Source organism: Aethalodelphis obliquidens, unplaced genomic scaffold (assembly GCF_003676395.1).
Source record: "Aethalodelphis obliquidens isolate GAN/ISIS:26980383/991018 unplaced genomic scaffold, ASM367639v1 scaffold25, whole genome shotgun sequence".
Classification (NCBI taxonomy): Eukaryota; Metazoa; Chordata; class Mammalia; order Artiodactyla; family Delphinidae; genus Aethalodelphis; species Aethalodelphis obliquidens.
Window position 1 is genome coordinate 28,215,041 of NW_020837969.1, and position 19,181 is coordinate 28,234,221.

The 19,181-nt window shown below is 41.0% G+C and overlaps 1 pseudogene; it reads right to left on the minus strand.

Moving 5' to 3' along the window:
• Window positions 1-396: 396 nt before the first annotated feature.
• Window positions 397-19,181, minus strand: part of LOC113628956 (dnaJ homolog subfamily C member 14 pseudogene) — a 34,813-nt pseudogene continuing 16,028 nt past the window's right edge.

The window sequence follows — 19,181 nt, forward strand, 5'->3', positions numbered from 1 at the left end:
TGAAATGGGTCAAGAAATAATACAGACATGTTTACAAAGTGGGGGGAAAGTGTCATCTGCTGTAGAAGCAAAAGACAAGACAAAGGCATACAGACGCCAGGGAAGTACCCAGTTCCCACGCTACTATGGGAGATATGGTCCAGCCCAGGGCCAGGCCCTTAGGTTCTTCGTTCTATTCACCCCCTATTTCTTTGGTATTGTCAGAAGACAAGACTCAGTTCCTGGGTGCTGGTGGAGGAGGGACAGTGGTTCCAGGGCTTCCTATAAGTACTGAGTGAACAATTTGAGCTTAAAATTTTCCCTTTTTTAAATATTTAAAAATAAATCAAACTCCATCCTGTGCTGTACACAGCCCTTTTGACTCCCTGACATTGATTTGAGGCAAGAGAGGTGGTGTCAACGTGGGAAGGGCGTCCTCACTTTCTTCCGCCGCTTCGGTTTGGCTTCTCCCTTGGGTACTGTGCTGTTGGGCTTGGAGGCTGCAGTGGTCCCAGGGCCCAGCTGAGGAGCTGCTAAGAAGTTCCCTTTGGACATCTGGCCTGGGGGTACTTGAAAGATCTGGCTCAAGAAATCCTGAAGGTCAGCAGGAGGGGCACCTGGGGTAGCTCTCTGCCACCCACTGGTGCCTGGCATCCGTGAACCAAATGAGATGTGATAGGGGACCCGGCGGGTATCTGGGGAGATTCCCACATGCTGGCATCCAGCCCACTCTGTGATGTCATACACCTTTCTAGCCATCAGCGCAAAGCAGGTGATCTTGAGGCCCAACATGCTCGACTCTGCCCCAAAGTCTCCTTCCTCAGCAGGATGCAGCCTGTTACACTCAGCGCAGTACCTGGAACTCTCAGGTTCCTGGTCCGTTTCAAACCTCCTATGCTTTCCCTGGCATCGGCTGCACACCACAGTATTCATTGCTTCTTTGAGGTCATCCTGCAGCTTGGACAGAAACTCATTCACTGACCGGCTCAGCTCATTCTCTGCCATTCGCTTCATCTCATATTCCTTCCGTCTTTCAGGGTTGCTGACAATGTCCCAGGCTGCCCGCAGAACCTTGAGGGCCTCCTCAGCCCGGGGATGATTATTTTTGTCAGGATGAACCATCACTGCCGGCTGCCTATAGGCCTTCTTCAGTTCAACATCTGATGCTGTGGCTTCAACCCTCAACACATGAAAAGGCTTTAGCTCATCCTCAGGAAGCCCAGCCATGGTCCACAGTCGAGCCACTTCCTCTTCAGGCTGGCAGTAGCGACCACTAGCTACAGGTGCATTCCCCTGCCTGTTGGTCCTCTGCTTGACCCAAGGCAACTCCAGCCAACCCCACTGAACTATTCTTACCAGCTGCTGCCACGGCCTGCTGTCTCTCAGCAGAATCAGGCACCGCTGCCAGGTGGGAGAAGCCAGCCAAGAGAAGAGCCAGGTGGCTTTACCCCTCCAGCCTAACCGATCACTCAGTCCCACCAGAAACCGCCAGCCCAACTGCAGACAGCCCCAAAAAAGGGCCAGAGCCGGGAGCAGCAAAGCACCCAGTAGCCTAAGAAAACGGGGGAACAGCACTGCCCCAGAGCAAAACCCTTGGCTCGGAAATTGGGGCATCACCTGGGCCCCGACCCCCAGCCGCCCTGCCCAGACTCCCACCCAGACCCAAAAAAGGTCCAGATCACTGCCTTTCAGCTGCCTGCGTGCATAGATGAGACGGCCACAAGTTTCCACGCACTCCCCACTAATACCAGCAGTTCGATCAGCCACCAGAAGCCTGCCTGTCCAAGCTGACGCACCCACACTCCCAGTCCTCTGCGCTTATCTGCCCACCTCCGGTTCCAGCCCAGCCGATGTCGACCAGGGGATCTGGGATCTCTGCGTCCACCCTCCCAAGTACCCTCCTTGGCTGGAACGCGCTGCCGTTGCCTCCGGAGCGCAGGTTTCCTTCCACTGGGCACACATGAAAAACCACTGGGAAACTTAAGAGGTTCCTCCCCATCACATTCCTCTTGCAACTCTTCATCTTCCCCCAAAGCCGGAGAGGTACAATGGTGGCAAAAGTTGCTAGAAGAGCTGTCTCCTCCCTCAGAACAAGGCCCTTCAGGGATTCCCTGGAAGTTACAAGCAGATGGAATGGAAAGAAAAGAAGGGTTCCCATCCTCCTGGTACCCAGCCTCATTCTCTCTTGAGAGTTCCTGGCCCACTCCTGACTCTTCTGAAGATGCCTCACTCTGAGCAGGGTCCTCTCCATCCCTAGGGACGGAGTGGACCCCTTGGAGGGCCGTGGCTTGGATCTGACCAGTGGGCTGGATTTGGGCGCTGTGTGTACTTAGGACTAGAGTGCGCTGTGAGGCAGCGGGTACCATTGTGAGCAGTCCCAGCCGAGTTCCTGAGTCCTGAGAATGCAAGTATTTCAGGGTCCACAGAGGGTCCTAAAGTCCTGAGGGAGGCACCTGCACTGTGGTGGGCTCCACACAACCCTCCTTCTCCGGGGTGCTTCTGGGCCGTGACCCCAGGGCTTCCTGAGGATTTTAGGTCACAGCCATCATGGTAGTTCTGAGGCCGAAGAGCGGAGGTAACTCCTCCCCCTCGAGCAGGTGGGTGGAGAGCCAGGGGGAGCTAGAGAGCAGCCCCCACCCCCGGCTCCGCCTCCAGTTCACTCCACACCAGGAGTTTCGATTCTCATTCATTTTGACTGAAATATACCAATGTCTACTGGGTGAGGAGAGGTGGTGGGAATTATCAAGCAAACTAGTCTCTTTTTTTTTTTTCTCTTTCACTGAGTTGATTGAACTGAGAAGTTATTGGTCTCAGACACAGACTTATTATTTAAATAAACAAGGAGATGCTATAGAAACTGTATAGCCAGTTGATGAACTGAATATATTATTGCATCTCATGACTGTTTCAGTGCCAAGATCCATGTATTCAATGCAAATACCTCCGGCTGCAATTTATAATCCATTCTCTCATCTTGGCTCCAGAAATAGAGTGATGATTATATGTACTTAACTCCAAGATATTTTTAAAATCTCATGGTATTTGCCGTATAATAAATGAGACACTGATCCTCAATTCTCCTGTCAAAGGGAAAATGGACACGGCTCACAATCTATCACACCCTTTCTCATATCTCCCTTACTGCATCCTTACCCTGACCTAGCAGGTGATACGTGGAGATGTATCATTAAAGTATTTGCCTGAAAACCAAAATATTTGTCCCAAAGCAAATCTAATATTCTTAAATCTACAGCCACAGGAGGTGAAGAAACAAAGTGTGAAAATATTTGCATTTGAAAGTACAAAATCTTCACTATTTAGATTAAATGATAAGCAATTGCAATAAAGCTTCGCTGTGTTAGAAGCCTTGTTAGGAATGTACCGATGGGAGAAACCTGTAACAGCTCTGGTCTGCTAGTCACAGGCATGTGCTCTTAGATCTGCTACAAACTAACCATGTGACTTCAGAAACAACACACGTGCCTATTCTTAGTCTTAGTTCATTTGCTTGTAAAATAAAAAGATTGAACTAGATTATTCCCAGGGTCTTTGCTGCTAAGAAATCCCATGTTTTTTTTTTCTATGCTTTAAAAATATTTTACAGATCTTAATATGAAACAGGATATGATTTGATTCTTGATATCCTAACTATATACAATAAAAATCTGATATGACATTAAACATCCATAAGGTAAATATGAGTAATGCCATTCCTTACTGGGCATTGACATTTAACCCTTGTCACTTTTTCACAGCCCTGTAAGGACTGCAGCGGTGTGTTGACGTCACAGATGAGGAAACTGAAGCTGAAAGCAAATAAAGAATTTACTGTGTCACACCGTCTACTAAGAGGTGGAGCTGGGGTTAGAAGCCAGGTCTAACTGTAAAGCCTGTGCTTCACATCACACCAGGATGAATCAAGCAACAAATTAGAGTCTGGTCCTGTATTTCCAATTTCCACTTTTCTATTCCAGGAACCACTGGAACATAATAATGATACCTAATATACATGAGTCTTTCCACTGTACTAAACACTGGAAAAAGTGCTTTGAACAAAGCACTTTTGTGTGTTATGTCATTTAAACTTACAACAATCCTAAAGGGAAACAGGAGGACAAATGGACAGAGAGGTCAAAGTCACAGATGTAAATATGAGAGTTAAGATTTGAATCCCTGTGTCTAATGTTAGAGCTTTACACAAGACAGCTCTGGGTTTTAAACGGAAGTTCTTTCTTAAGCAAGTAGGGAAAATGCTTACAAAGCTAGGTTACTTCATTGTTATTTGAAAGAAAACCACCTCTTGGTGTCAGTCTTATTGTGGATCTAACTTTCAGGTGTATCCAAAAGTAGAGTATTTTGTCAAATCACTGCTCTCATGCCTTAGGTGCTCAAAAACATTTCCATCTGTTACGGCTGCGCATCTCCCTGCTTTGCCCCCGATTTTGACTTCAGTATTTATGTCTAACCTGTTCCCTTTCCGTATGTAGCCTGTGAAGGGTGGCAGAAAACTCTAATAGGTTTTTTTGTTTGTTTGTTTGTTTTTGGCCGTGCCATGTGGCTTGCGGGATCCTAGTTCCCTGACCAGCCAGCTGACCAGGGATCGAACCCGCGCCCCCTGCAGTGGAAGTGTGGAGTCCCAGCCACTGGACCGCCAGAGAAGCCCCTCTACTAGGTTTGTGTGGACCATCTCAATAGTGAAGATAGCTTCAGTATTTTCAACAGTTGCGTATTTAGTAAGTGACACATGATTTTACATGTGTAAGATGAATCATACTTTAATGCATTTTAAAGTACAGGAACCAAGAAGTAAGTGTATATATATAAAGACGAGACTCTTGTTTTCTTTTCATATGTATCTGCACTGGGTTCTCAATTTTTTTCACATATCAAGTTGTTGTAAATGTTGCCATAGCAGAAAAATTTAATGTTTGGGAAAGACCATTTCTTAGGTTTGCTTTTTAAGGAAAAGAGTCGTTTCAAGCCCTGCTGACATGTCACTCTTCAGTGAGATTTGCATTTATACTAAACATGGCCTGACGTATCATCTTCACGGTCTTCTGTGACCTGGAAATGCTAAATTGTTCATTTCCGCAGAAGGGTTATGCTTCTGGCTGTGACACAGTGAATAAATCCATCATACATCTGTCAGAAAGTAGTATCCCAATTTAGATTTCTTAACGCAAGCAGTCATACTGTGTCCACAGATAAAAACTGACATGAAAGAAAACCAGTATTGACTGAATTCATCAAAGGTTTCCTTTCACCATCTTCAACCAACCAGCTCATGAAATGTACCCACTTTGCTGGGCCAGATTGTATATGTCAGGATAGTCTGAAAGGTCATTTGTCCCCTGAGAATATTTTCACCTTACACAGTGAAAAGCCAAGTGGCATTTACCCCTGTTACCTCCTTAATGTAATAAATATTGGCCACTGATCTTGACTGTTTAGCCTCCGAAATGATAAAACCCTAATCCTAACCCTAACCCTAACCCTAATACCTCCGCAGCTCCACAGAACTGCTCGTTTTAGCTGCAATGCTCACACTCACTTTTCTCTTTCAAACCTTTGCATAAACATCACTTTCTCTGTGAGGCTTGATCTGATCAGATCATTTTAACCTACCCTTTCTATCTCTTCCCAATTCATTCTTCTCAACAGCGCTATTACATCTGATGTTCCATACATTTTTCTTGTTTTTAGTGCTCCCCACATGAATATACGAATTCCATAAGGGCAGAGAGTTTTGACTGTTTTGCTCACTGCCATGTTCCTAGCACAGTGCCTGGCCCATAGTAGGTGCTCAGTAAGGATTTATTGAACAAGTGAGGGAATGATATCCCCCCAAATAAAGGCTTGCAACATTTTTGGTATATCCTGTAATGTCCCAGATTTATATCTAAATATATCTTCTTATCAGGGATAGTCTATGAAGGGATTATTTTCTTTTCAAAACAATAACAAATATGTTCATTGGAACATTTAGCATCTTTTTTCAAAGATCTCAAAAGTCCAGAAACCTGGGAGTTGCACAATTTGTGTCCCACTCTTGATCCACCATTGTCTCCAGCTGACTTTGTTCAAATCACCTAGATGTCAGCTGCTCAAGAAAGTAAAATTTAGGCTAGAGGCTGCCATTCATACATGACATTACATGTGAATAACTACATTAAAAATCACTTAGATCTCAGGACCTCAGTTATATGGGAATGTAAATTAAAGGACATAAGCTAAATGATGCCTCATTTTGTTCCACACTCTGAAATTCTATGATTCTTAGGATATTTTCTTCCATCTACTCAATTTTTTTTAGCATTTCCTGTGTATAGAACATGTACTGGTTGATAAATAGACAAAATACAAAACCTAAGAGCTTACTCAATAGATACAGAAAATAAGGAATCAGGCAGATCTACTGATATTACCCAGGTTTTTATATGTAAATTTACGTGAAAGTTATTCAAAAAGTCGTGCTTCCTTGCCATCACCTCCAACATTGACACTTCTGAACTTGTGAATTACACCCTACATAAGCACGGCTCCACGATTCTTTTTTTATCTAGATTACAAAGCCACTGAACTGTCTTTTCATCTCAGATGCTCTACTGAACATACTATACAATTTTTCAACACCATAATTTGATCTGAGAACATCTGCCAAAAATCTGTAGCACGTTTTTTCCACTTCTCAGCACTTGACTTCTGAGCCTCTCCATATCAGGCATTCTTGCACAGTTTCTGTGACATATTATTGAGCAAGCCACCAGAAACACTTCTGCAGAGCTCCAATAGGACCAGAAAATGAATCTGATTAATGACATCGTTAACAGAATTTTTAATTACCTGCTCAACCTATGGATCAATCTGTTCTTTTAGAAATAAGAATCTTATGGCATTTCCCCCACTGTTATTCCTTATTTGAAATTCTTCTTATATATAATCAAGATTATCCCATGCATCTATTTATTTCCCCAAATAATCTAAGTTTCTGGAAAGAACTGCAGGCTTTCCCTGTGGTTGGTGTTTCAAAAAGTGAGGAAGTTCAACTAAACATTCAAATTTTATCTCAGTCATGCGCACATAAAACCTGATGTGTGCTTTCTCTTGTTGTATTTGTTTATTGTATGCCTATTAGTCTTCCAGGTCTCATTTCCTCTTTTCCCCAGAAATTCAGCAAGAAATGCCACCATGTCCTTTGATTCCTCCCCCACATTTTCCTCCCTCCTTTGTTACTTGCATCCTAATATTCATTTATTTCCATCTTATTTTCTTACGGATTTCTAGCTATCTGCAACTTTCCTCTATTCTTTCTATTTATTCTTGGAGGATTTTATCTTTTATTTTCTGGTTCTGACAGTCTGGGTGGCTTGAACAACAGAAACTTCTTTCCTCTCAATCCTGGAGGCTAGAAATTCAAGACCAAGGTGTCAACAGGGTTGGTTTCTTCTGAGGCTTCTTCACTTGGCTGTAGATGGGCGCCTTCTCTCTGTATCTTCAGAAGGTCTTCCCATTTTGTGAGTCTGTGTCTTAATCTTTTATTCTTATAAGGATACCAGCTATATTGGATTAGGGCCCATCCACATGGCCTCATTTTACCTTAATCATCACTTTAAGTACCCTTTCTCCAAATACAGTGACATTCTAAGGTACTAGGGATTGAGATTCAACATATAAATTTGGGGGAAAACAATTCAGCCTATAAGCGGTTCCCTCCTTTTTCTTTCCCTTTGGTTATTCAGCTACTATTTTTCTGTGCTTTCCTATTTTATTTTTTATAATTTTTATTTTTACTCTGGTCTCTATTCTTTAGACCTATCCCCTTTTCATGCCTCATGGACAATCCTATTCCCATTCATCTCCAAGGCCACTCACTGCCTAGAATCCCAGCAATAACACACCTTTGTAACTTTTGGTTTTGAGACTAAAGAAAGGACTTAGAAGGTAAGACATGAAAGTGATGTATGCCTACTCCACCCTGAACCAGACGCTGGGAGGTCTTTTCCAGCCAGCCTACTGCCACAGCCAAGAATGAAAAGGGAGGCAAAAGGCCAGGCTGCCAGATTTTATCTTTGTGTTTGTTTCCATGAAGGACTAGAAGGATATTATCAATTTTGTTCACTTCAGACTTGCTGCTGACTCTTCACACTGAATAACTGAGCAGAAATACATCTGCTCTTTCATTGCCACTGTCTTTGCAGAAGGAAATGCTATGATCTTCCCTCATGAAGTACTGCTCAGTGATTGTGTAGCTGCAGAACTCCGGAAAAGCTCTCCTTGCTTTTCTTACTCAGAGGAATGGGGAGACCAACATTCAGTCCCTGATTAACCGCTTCCTCTTTCAGTGTCCACCTCCATTCTCTTGCCCCAAGTGTTTGTTGAATCTGAGCCTTCATTTTATCTCCCAGTCGAGAGTACAAGAGAGATGCTACTACTCTTGGGACATATCCTGCTGTGTTCATTCAGTTCTGAGTTTCCCAACAGGCAGAGAAAACATATGCTTATGGGCACCAAAATGATGTTTGAAAGAGTCTTAGGTTTAATAATGATATTTCCTAAGAAAAACATAAAATGAGAAACCTTTGGGGGGAAATTAGATCTTTATTGGACTTTCTTACTTTTATTTTACATCTTGGTATTATTATTTTGTAATTTTTAATTACATATCTGGGAAGAATGGGTGCAACACAAGCTGCTCAGTGCCATTCTTTCTAATTGTCTTAGCCCAGCTTGTTTTCTATTTAAAGTGCAGGCAGAAATGATTAGTTCTTCATTTTAAGGAGCTTGAATACAAAGTGTTTTAAGTGCTCTTGACTGGAGTTAGTTTTCAGAGGCATTGAGTTTGAGTCATTGATAAAAGGAATGATTCAGAATAGTCACTGTTTCTGGTGACTGTAGTCACCAGACCATAGTGACTATAGTCACTGTAGCATTTTTATTTCATTGTGAATTGTACAAACATTTTTTCAAACTCCCTTAAATTCATACCTATTGATGTCTTGAGGTATTTAGTTCATGGGAAACAATCCAAAGTAAATTCTTAGGATGCTTCCCCAAGGATGAAAGCTATAGAGTAACAGCTCAGTCCTCGGCCTGACCCCATCTGGAGGCTTCGGCTCCGTGTAGACACTAGGACATATCCTCCTCCCATCAGGGAGAATTTAAAGAACTCTAGGTTTAGAGTAAAGGAACCATCAAATTAGCCTCTTTGCCCTTCTTGGTCTCAAGGTTCAGTAACTGAGTTCCAGTACTGGTAAACTTTCAACTTCCCAGACCCTCTGGGATTGTAGCCTTTCTCCCACTCTTACTAAAAAAAACTTGCTTTCAACTCCTGAATTACAGTGTCTCTTCACCAACAGAAGCTCATTCAATTTAAATACAACACTTGGGAGGACTTACAGCATATATTAGCTCCGTTTTTTCTAAGCATCTTCTACTAGTTCTACTAGTGAGGAAATTAAAGCTCAGTGATTTGCCCCAAATCCCACATCTTGCAGCAAAACCTTCTGATTTGGCATATATTGTTCTAATCTCAGCTCTACTTTTTCTCCCAAACAGACCCCTATACCCTATAGGTAGTGTGCTTCCTGTTTTCCACAAATAATTTGACACCCAATTAAAGTAGAACATTTCTAATGGGATTTAGACACCCAGTGATTATTCAAAGCAAAAATTAGAAAGAAGAGTCAAAGCATCTCGTCTGGATGTTGGAGCATAATGCCCTCAGAATCCAATACAGACTCCAGGCTTCCTTGCGGAGAAGAGGAAGCTAGTACTGGCACCTACTTGCCACCTTCTGCCCCACTCTTGCCCTTATTACATCACTTACAAAAGCACAAGGTTGAAAGTCTAATGCCGATTCTTGTCCATGCAAACTGAAGGTGACTTTGGTTTAACTTCCTTTGCATAGCAATTTATAATACTATTTTTGTATTGAACAATACAAAGATCAGAAAGTAAAGTAAATACTAGAATAATTTAAGAGTCTATGTTGCATTTACTAGGATTCTGCTTTTAGTTTATCTAAATATTTTCCACCCAAATGAACTTTAAATGACTTGTATACAGTGTATATTCCCATCTCTACAAGAACCACTTGAATAATGTTGTAATTAATATGCACAGTCACAGAAATGTGTCCCATGAATATAAATACACTCTCCACATAGTGTACCTACATTTATACTTATTCTCTAAAATAAGCGTCAATTGACACAGCTGGAGTGATGTGTACAATCGGTAGCAGAATACTGAGCATGCAAAATGTGCTAAAAATGACGCGTATGTAGCAACACGAGTGATGAGAGTCCTCTGTAGTAAAGTCCACTGGATGGGGCGCATCTTGCTGTGAGAAAAGCTTGCAATGTGTGAACACTGACGTATAACAACTGTAAGAGCAAATGATTTAAATGAGTCTCTACTAAAACCTCCAGAGGTCTATGACTGATTTTTAGTTTTAGTTTTACATCAGAGCAAAGCAAGAACAATCGAAAGAACTTTTTAAGGTAGAACTTCCTTTTTGCTTCTGGATGTGTCACTTGCTGGGAAACGGGTTAAATGGTCAGAGCCCCAGCATGCTAGCTTTCCTAGCGGGCAAGGAGGAAGAAGGAGGATTTATGAGTGGCCTCGGGTCCGGTCTTCTGTAGGATAATACCCGTGACAAGTGGGGAGGGGGTTGGTGCCGATCCTCTCAATGTGGTCGGAAATAGGAACAGGAAACTTGGGGCATTTTCCTCAATTATTTTTATTTTACAGATGTGCAATTTGAGATCCAGAAAAGCAGTGTAACTGACTTAGGATCGCACCATTAGTGAATGGCAAATCCAGGGCCGTATCTGGAGTTCAGAAGTCTCTGCCTCTACATGTTTGGTGTTTGGAGACAAGGTAGGAGATGAAGATATTCAACTGAAATTCAATACATGAGGCTACAAAGTAATTCACACCCGAAAAGTCTTTTTTTTTTTTTATACTGACACACTGACCTCCAAAAAATGAGGTAGAAAGTGAGCAGTGATATCCAAGGGACCAATTACCATTAAGAAACCTGTTCTTTCCATCTGCTCCAAGAGCTGTTTGCACCCAGCTTCACATACTCGCAGGCCTTCAATCAATGGTAACAGGCCACTCATCTGTTAACAGTCATAAGGCAGGGGCAGAATTTCTGGGTCTGGAATGATCTGAGAGGCCATCTATCCCATCACAGAAGTCTTCCCTGCAATATTACTAAGAGGTGAGGATCATTTCGCCTCTTTTCTAGAACTTGCAGTGGCAGAAGCTAGCTATACTCTGAAACAGTGCGATCCATCGAATTGTGCTATTTATATGGAAATTGGAGATTAGGACTACAAAGTATGGTCGCATCTGCATCTTGAGTTCTGCGGGACAATGTCTTGTGAGCAGAGAGAGCACTAACCCGATGCCCTCCCCAAGCTGTTTCATTATACTCAGGTCTCAGTGATGGGGACCATTTCTTATTTTTCTTTGTGTCCTTGATACTTAGAATGAATAAAGAGTACCTTGTATCTATCTCCAAATCAGGGCTGTCTCAGTCTTTCACTGGACTTTGCTTTTACGTGGCTATAATCTCCCTACGCTATCTTACACTTGTTTTATTGGCATATTCTTGAAATTCCAAATCTTTAGAACATTAGTTTCCTTATCTAAAATTGAAGTAAAGATGTAAATATATCATAGGTTCAGAGGATTAAATGAGATCACGTATGTATAATACTTAGCAAAGTGCCTGGTATATTAGCACGGGCTAGATTATTATTGGTTTATATTCCATTCCCGTGGTGCACGTGCTTTTAAAAGACTGAACTTCTAAAACTAAATCAGGAAACCAATGACATTAAACGAGAAGGACAATACGTGTAAAGTCAAAGAAGAGCATGAATTTCGCTTTAAATTGTGACCCATATCTATCACAGCAAATATTTGTTTCTTTGACATTTTGGGGAACTCACTTCCAGTTCTCACATTCCATGAATGCCTTTCAAAGACTCAGCACCATTAATTTTAACTAGAAGTGAGGCACGTAGTGTGTGCGTAGATAGCTGGTTTACTCTTGATCCGTTTTCCGCTATAGCTTCTTACGTAAGCTAAATATCTGCCTTATAGAGGAAGCCTGCTCAATGTAGAGTCTAAATATTTCATATCATATTTAAAATCCGTAATCATTGCTCTGGATTTAGTTGGCATTGGGATCAGACAATCATCATCTTCCACATAAAATTCACTTTATTGTAATATTAGGTCACAGGTAATGATTTAAGCTTTTCCTTCATGAGGCTCTCTCATCTCCATTCCTCAGAGACCCCATTTGCATCATGTTTTTAAATTCTATGTAGCTTAACTTAAAATCACTCTAAAGCTTATTAAAATGGGACCCCAAATATGTTTTCTAGTTCATGAAAACCAGTATCACTGCCACATCCATAGGATTCAAAGAATAAGTTTACACCGATCCAGATCTGTTGCAATTGTTTGTCAGGCTGAGCGCTATTGATTATTAATGGTAATTGCTTGCATAAGGAGTCCCTCCCCAGGTTGTGGATTTTAAATCACAGCACCTCCAGGTTTGCTGGCAGAGGCTATTCCTGGAAATGAAGAAAGAAGGAGGGAGCAGAAGCAGCAGGTGCTTCCCCTGGGAGGCCTTTGGGGAGATGGATGAAATCACAGATAGTCTTTAACCAAATGCCAAGCCTACCTGGCAGGCTCCACACAGCAACTCAGAGGGTCCAGGAGCAAGAGCAATGCCTCTTAAACGTACTCCCAGCCGTCGGTCTGTCGGTAACAAATTAGACTTGTCACTTCATCCAAGCAGATTCAGTGAAGACATTACCAGTGTTAATGATGTGTGCTTGCCATGGGAAGAAGAAGCTGGAATCTGAGGCTGGCGGTGCAGGGACAGCTTTCAGTTTCTTTTCATTTCTCTTCTCTTGGCTTCATGGTAGCATCACAAGTGAGGCTTTTCCACCATCATCCTTCTCCCAAGTTTGAAAAATGTCAGATGGTATGAAAGTCTGTTACATATTCTGCTCCTCTGTAGACAGGCCAGCACTTAACCACTGTTTACTCCTATGCATGAGTTTGATTTAGGAAGGTCAGGGGAATTAACCTCTAAGAAGAGTATGCCTGTAAATGAAGGGTTTCTTTTACAGGATGCAGGTTCTCCTAGGTTGTCCACGGACACGGAATGTTTTAAGAGGAGAGTATTTTCAACAGGACCCACACTCTCCTGGACTTTGCTTCCACTGAATCCCGTTTCTAAAGAAAAGAACTTGAAACTAAAGGACAAGCAGGATCCCAGTGTTACAGTGATGAACTGTCTACACAGAGCATCTCCACCTTTAAGAAGGAAACTTCCTTAATTCATCACCAATAATTAAAGATGTTTCTCTAATGCATAGATGCAGTGCCTTTCATAAGTACTCTTGGCTTTCCTCAAGCATTTTTTTTTAAACTTGCTCAGAAAAACAAATGACAGTAAAAGAGGATGTCTCTCCACCCCAATCACAACCTTGGATATTGTAGTAGATATGTAATAGATCATGGAAATCAATCCAACTTAATCTGCTAAGCTCCAGCAATTATTTCAGTGACCCAACCAAAATTGGAAAAAAAAAAATGTAATGTTGATGGCTCAGGCTGAAACTGGTTGAAAATTTAAATTTGCCAAATACTCACAGAGACAACTAAATATAGGACAGGTTAAATGTTGCATTATATTAAAGGACATAATGAGTTTCAAAGAGAAGACTCTCAGGCTGAGTATATTGAAATTGGGCTGTTTATCAACTGAAGTCTTCTGAGTTTATCAATAGCTTCGCACTTGCCTTTGAAAATAAGCAGCCCCTCCCACAAATGGAAGGTCTGGACCCAGTAATCCGCACATGAGTTTGTAGAAACCGTAATCAAGGATGATTCAGGAGGGAAATCTATTTTATGTTCTCTATACTATGGGCTGTTCATTAACTGTTATGAGTCTTTGGGTTGTGGGAAAAAAATAGATCCATGGGAAAAGAGCACGAATCAAAGGAACAAACACTGCTGTGCTTATTTTCCTGCAGACTTATGGAGTCAGGTTTGCTTTCAAGACCTGAGTTTGCAGGAGCCTGCTAGCTGGAAGAGCACCAAGAATGAAGGGATAACAAAACCACAAAAGCACAAACAGGCGATTCCAAGGAAGGCGTTCAGAAGCAGCTCTAGTTAATTCTCACCCCTTCTTTAGTCCAAGCCAGCACCTGCCCAGCACCAAGGCAGTGGAGCTGGGTGCTCATCTCTCACTGTAGGCTAACACCTTCTCTGCTTTGATTTTCTGGGCTTTGGAGTGTCCTACTGCACGCGCACACACACACACACGCGCACACACACACGCACGCACACACACACACACAGTTGAATTTCTACAGGGCAAACTTCAGTTGTTTTTTTTTTTCAGGAGATTTTTTCTTTTTTTCCCCCTTTTTCTTCTTGCCCCTTTCTCATCTATATTTCTTCAGCATGCATTTTCCTTCTTAGAGCTGTCATTCCTAACTAGCCATTCTTAGTCAAGAGATAACAAAGTTCTGTGAGGCATCTCCCACTGGGAACCTCGCCTCCATGCAAGCTGGTCTGAATTGCGGGCTGGCTGCATTTTTGATAAGTCCTGAACATAATGTACTATCAACCGGGGATGGAGGAAGCCAGTGGCATTTGGACTGAGAGGCTCAAGAAACATATTTTTCAGACATAATGGATTTTGCAAAGTCTGCATTGGATTTCGCCTCAAGGTAACCTACTTATTTTTTCCTTTAATTTCCAGGCCTTTGTGGATACAAGAGGGCCTGAAACCATAGGAGCAAGTGACAATGAAGCCTTTTAAAGTTCAGCTTAAAACCCAAGATGCAAAGAAAAATCTAAATGATGGCAATTCTGCAGAAGGGAGTGGCAGGATATATTTAAGTGATGAAACATAAAAACCTACAACCAAGATTACTGTACCCAGCAAGGATCTCATTCAGATTCAACGGAGAAATTAAAACCTTTACAGACAAGCAAAAGCAAAGAGAATTCAGCACCACCAAACCAGCTTTACAACAAATGCTAAAGGAAATTCTCTAGGCAGGAAACAAAAGAAAGGAAAAGACCTACAATAACAAACCCAAAACAATTAAGAAAATGGTAATAGGAACATACATATTGATAATTACCTTAAATGTAAATGGATTAAATGCTCCAACCAAAAGACACAGGCTTGCTGAATGGATACAGAAACAAGACCCATATATATGCTGTCTATAAGAGACCCACTTCAGACCTAGGGACACATGCAGACTGAAAGTGAGGGGATGGAACAAGATATTCCTTGCAAATGGAAATCAAAAGAAAGCTGGAGTAGCAATTCTCATATCAGACAAAATAGACTTTAAAATAAAGACTACTGCAAGAGACAAAGAAGGACACTACAAAATGATCAAGGTACCAATCCAAGAAGAAGATATAACAATTGTAAATATTTATGCACCCAACATAGGAGCAACTCAATACATAAGGCAAATGCTAACATCCATAAAAGGGGAAATCGACAGTAAAACAATAATAGCAGGGGACTTTAACACCCTACTTTCACCAATGGACAGATCAACTAAAATGAAAACAAATAAGAAAAAACAAGCTTTAAATGATACATTAAACAAGATGCACTTAATTGATATTTATAGGACACTCCATCCAAAAACAACAGAATACACTTTCTTCTCCAGTGCTCATGGAACATTCTCCCGGATAGATCATATCTTGGGGCACAAATCAAGAGTTGGTAAATTGAAGAAGATTGAAATCGTATCAAGTATCTTTTCCAACCACAATGCTATGAGACTAGATATCAATTACAGGAAAAAAAAACTGTAAAAAATACAAACACTTGGAGGCTAAAAGATACACTACTGAATAACCAAGAAATCCCTGAAGAAATCAAAGAGGAAATCAAAAAATGCCTAGAAAAAAATGACAATGAAAACATGCCAACCCAAAACCTATGGGATGCAGCAAAAGCAGTTCTAAGAGGGAACTTTATATCAATAAAATCCTACCTCAAGAAACAAGAAACATCTCAAATAAACAACCTAACCTTACACCTAAACCAATTAGAAAAAGAAGAACAAAACCCCAAAGTTAGCAGAAGGAAAGAAATCATAAAGATCAGATCAGAAATAAATGAAAAAGAAATGAAGGAAATGATAGCAAAGATCAATAAACCTAAAAGCTGGTTCTTTGAGAAGATAAACAAAATTGACAAGCCATTAGCCAGACTCATCAAGAAAAAAAGGGAGAACACTCAAATCAACAGAATTAGAAATGAAAGAGGAGAAGTAACAACTGACACTGCAGAAATACAAAGGATCATGAGAGATTACTACAAGCAACTATATGCCAATAAAATGGACAACCTGGAAGAAACAGACAAACTCTTAGAAAAGCACAACCTTCTGAGACTGAACCAGGAAGAAATAGAAAATATAAACACACCAACCACAAGCACTGAAATTGAAACTGTGATTAAAAATCTTCCAACAAACAAAAGCCCAGGACCAGATGGCTTCACAGGCAAATTCTATCAAACATTTAGGGAAGAGCTAATACCTATCCTTCTCAAACTCTTCCAAAATATAGCAGAGGGAGGAACACTCCCAAACTCATTCTATGAGGCCACCATCACCCTGATACCAAAACCAGACAAAAGATGTCACAAAAAAAGAAAACTACAGGCCAATATCACTGATGAACATAGATGCAAAAATCCTCAGCAAAATACCAGCAAACGGTATCCAACAGCACATTAAAAGGATCATACACCATGATCATGTGGGGTTTATCCCAGGAATGCAAGGATTCTTCAATATATGCAAAATCAATCAATGTGACACACCATATTAACAAATTGAAGGATAAAAAACATATGATCATCTCAATAGATGCAGAAAAAGCTTTTAGCAAAATTCAACACCCATTTATGATAAAAACTCTCCAGAAAGTAGGCATAGAGGGAACTTACCTCAACATAATAAAGCCCATATATGACAAACCCACAGCCAACATCATTTTCAATGGTGAAAAACTGAAACCATTTCCACTAAGATCAGGAACAAGACAAGGTTGCCCACTCTCACCACTATTATTCAACATAGTTTTGGAAGGTTTAGCCACAGCAATTAGAGAAGAAACAGAAATAAAAGGAATCCAAATCAGAAAAGAAGTAAAACTGTCACTGTTTGCAGATGACATGATACTATACATAGAGAATCCTAAAGATGCTACCAGAAAACTACTAGAGCTAATCAATGAATTTAGTAGACTACCAGGATATAAAATTAATGCACAGAAATCTCTTGCATTCCTATACACTAATGATGAAAAATCTGAAAGAGAAATTAAGGAAACACTCCCATTCACCATTGCAACTAAAAGAATAAAATATATAGGAATGAACCTACCTAAGGAGACAAAAGACCTGTATGCAGAAAACTCTAAGACACTGATGAAAGAAATTAAAGATGATACAAACAGATGGAGAGATAGATCATGTTCTTGGATTGGAAGAATCAACATTGTGAAAATGACTATATTATCCAAAGCAATCTACAGATTCAATGAAATCCCTATCAAGCTACCAATGGCATTTTTCACAGAACTAGAACAAAAAATTTCACAATTTGTATGGAAACACAAAAGACCCCGAATAGCCAAAGCAATCTTGAGAAAGAAAAATGGAGCTGTAGGAATCAGGCTTCCTGACTTCAGACTATACTACAAAGCTACAGTAATCAAGACAGTATGGTACTGGCACAAAAACAGAAATATAGATCAATGGAACAGGATAGAAAGCCCAGAGATAAACCCACGCACATATGGTCAAAACTTTTTGATAAAAGAGGCAAGAATATACAATGGAGAAAAGACAGTCTCTTCAATAAGTGGTGCTGGGAAAACTGGACAGCTACATGTAAAAGAATGAAATTAGAACACTCCCTAACACCATACACAAAAATAAACTTGAAATGGATTAATGACCTAAATGTAAGGACAGATACCATCAAACTCTTAGAGGAAAACATAGGCAGAACACTCTAAGACGTTAATCACAGCAAAATCCTTTTTGACCCACCTCCTAGGGAAATGGAAATAAAAACAAAAATAAACAAATGGGATCTAATGAAACTTAAAAGCTTTTGCACAGCAAAGGAAACCGTAAACAAGACGAAAAGACAGACCTCAGAATGGGAAAAAATATTTGCAAACAAAGCAACCAACAAAGGATTGATCTCCAAAATATACAAGCAGCTCATACAGCTCGATATTAAAAAACAAACACCCCAATCCAAAAATGGGCAGAAGACCTAAACAGACATTTCTCCAAAGAAGATATACAGATTGCCAACAAACACATGAAAGAATGCTCAACATCATTAATCATTAGAGAAATGTAAATCAAAACTACAATGCGGTATCACCTCACACTGGTCAGAATGGCCATCATCAAACAATCTACAAACAATAAATGCTGGGGAGGGTGTGGAGAAAAGGAACCCTCTTGCACTGTTGGTGGGAACGTAAATTGATACAGCCACTATGGAGAACAGTATGGAGGTTCCTTAAAAAACTACAAATAGAACTACCATATGACCCAGCAATCCCACTACTTGGCATATACCCTGAGAAAACCATAAATCAAAAAGAGCCGGGCTTCCCTGGTGGCGCAGTGGTTGAGAGTCCGCTTGCCGATGCAAGGGACACGGGTTCGTGCCCCGGTCCGGGAAGATCCCACATGCCACGGAGCGGCTGGGCCCATGAGCCATGGCCGCTGAGCCTGCGCGTCCGGAGCCTGTGCTCCGCAATGGGAGAGGCCACAACAGTTAGAGGCCCGCGTACTGCAAAAAAAAAAAAAAGAGAGTCATGTGCCACAATGTTCATTGCAGCACTATTTACAATAAAGCCAGGACATGGAAGCAACCTAAGTGTCCATCAACAGATGACTGGATAAAGAAGATGTGGCACATATATACAATGGAATATTACTGAGCCATAAAAGGAAATGAAATTGAGTTATGTGTAGTGAGGTGGATGGACTTTGAGTCTGTCATACCAAGTGAAATAACTCAGAAAGAGAAAAACAAAAATACCATATGCTAACATATATATGGAATCTAAAAAGAAAAAATGGT